Raw genomic sequence first — 2,404 nt, forward strand, 5'->3', positions numbered from 1 at the left:
ACTGCAAGGGTGAGGAAACAGAGGATGAGGATGGCATCTTGCCTTTGTAGAGCCAGTTTGTGCAAGAAGAGGTTAATTTCTTCTATTTTGGTGGTGGGGGGATTGCATCTTTTTTTTTGTGGTGAAACAAACAAAGCAATCATTTCAGCCACAGTCGTGTTGCAGACCCTGTTGCTGATATGATTGTTTTGTTAAAGTGTGCATGTCCTGTTTATACAACATAAGGGTGGGTGAAAGGGTCCAAGGAAAATTCTATCTTGCACCGCTTTTTTTTTCTTAACATTGTGTGTTCTTTAAGGCCTAGTTTTTAAAAGTACCATCCTGTCTGCCACTGAAGTGTCACTTCTTAATGGGACAGGTGTTTGTGCCACCCACTTGTGTCACTTAGCTTAGTTATCTAGCGACCTTGGTGCAACCTTTTGGCCTAAAAACAATATTGTGAGGTGTTCAGAATATACGGGAAATTAGTGGAAATGAATAGTATGAGGTTAATAAATACCATAGGATCAAAGTTACCCCCAAATTCAATTTAGCTGTTTTTATGTTTTAAAAAAATCCAGATCCAAAACCGTAACCCAAAATGGTGGTTTTGGCAAAACCATTTCACATCCAAAACATAAACAGAGATCCAGAACCAAAACCAAAACCCAAAACCCAAAAAGTGTCCATTGCACATCTCTTGTCACTGTACACAAACTTTGTTTAATGCACATAAGTATTCAAACCTTTATATAAAATTACCTTCTGGCTGTGTTGATAAGGTGCAAATGAAACAAATGTGTTCTGTGCTTAGACTTGGGTCTTATCCCTAAGATATCTCATTATGGCATGCAAATATTCCAAGATATGGGAAAATCTGATATCCAAAATACTTCTGTTCCCTTTCATATTGGATATGGGAAACTCATCCTTTATAATAAATAATAAGTGGGTTACATGGTTTTCAAGATATATGTTATGCATGTATATATATATATATATATATATATATATATATATGTATATATATATATATATATATATATATATATACAGTTGGGCAAAAAAGTATTTGGACAGCCACCAATGTGCAAGCTGACCCACTTAAAAAAATGACAGTGACACCTGGGGTGAAAATATTATAAATTGAATTTAACATAAAGTGCATAAGCATTGCATATGTTGTAAATACGCTGCGATAGTGATCCTTACATATTTGCCTATAGAGAAGATATATCCTGGTAAGAGTTAATCTGCTGCTTAAAATTTTTTTAAGACAATAAGGTACAATAAATGAGAGAACAATTACTTATTGCAGACAAGTAGGGAGTCAGAGAAGCTGAATAAATACGAGAAGGAAAATGTAGGTGTGAAAGTGGTAATGGTCAAAGGTTGCCCCAACACCTCTGTTTGTCACAAACATAGAGATATTTATTACTACACCTGATATTCCCTAGCAGTCTCCCAAAAAGGTACTAATCAGGCTATTCACTGCTTAGCTTCCAAGATCAGGCGAGGTTGGGCGTACCCAGTGAGATATGGTAGTAATGACACCTAGATTGTGAATACAGTGGTATATGGTTATTGGCATATACCAAAAGAAGTACCTCTATTTATCATCATTGTGCGCAGTCCTTCTGTTGCTTCTGCATTGTCGAATGGATTGTTATGCACACCAGTGCCTGCAGGAAAGTACTGGTGTCAGGACTGTTATGCACTCCAGTGCCTGCAGGAATGTACTGGTGTTTGAACTGTTATGCAAAACAAATGGACTCACAGACAGACTGGGGAAAATGACATAACGTACACAGAAGGTGATAGGGTAACAAAATACACACAAAGTGAACAGAGAAGCCCAGAGGCTAAGGAACTGGGTATCTCCCTTGTATTAGAACTGCTCAGATGGGAAAAGCAAGATGTTGTGTTTTAATACGTAGAGAACCCGAAATGCTGTTGCTAAGGGCAACAGCAAAACCCTAAAGGGTTACCAACGGGTGTGGCAGTAAACTCCTTGGTCAGAGATGGAATGATAGACACAAGGAGAGTCTCCACAATCCTAATTCTCACTTGCAGTGCACAGGTTCAGCTTACTGCCACTAAACTGACCCCTGACACCTAGCACAGTGAGACAGGATTAGACAGGCAAGTCTTAGAATACAGCCGCAAACTTGCTAAGTTCACAGAGTAGTAACAGAACCCCAGCAAGCTAAACGACTGACTCCAGTCTTACTGCTAGGTCTGGATTGGCAGAGTGTAATACCAAATCCCCAGGCCTATTTGCAGTAAGCAACAAACAAATACAAAGCTACACAGTACTGGCTAACTTTCAGAAACTGACTAACCAACAAAGATTCAGCAGCATCTGCTTACCCTGAGAAGAGGCCTTATAAAGCAGATGCTGTCCACGCCCCACTCAGACCTCACA

At 39.1% G+C, this 2,404-nt stretch overlaps 1 pseudogene; it reads right to left on the minus strand.

The window, feature by feature from the left end:
* Positions 1 to 1,410: 1,410 nt before the first annotated feature.
* LOC134949814 (5S ribosomal RNA) lies at positions 1,411 to 1,529 on the minus strand (annotated as a pseudogene).
* Positions 1,530 to 2,404: the final 875 nt, after the last annotated feature.

This window comes from Pseudophryne corroboree, chromosome 1 (genome assembly GCF_028390025.1).
Source record: "Pseudophryne corroboree isolate aPseCor3 chromosome 1, aPseCor3.hap2, whole genome shotgun sequence".
Classification (NCBI taxonomy): domain Eukaryota; kingdom Metazoa; phylum Chordata; class Amphibia; order Anura; family Myobatrachidae; genus Pseudophryne; species Pseudophryne corroboree.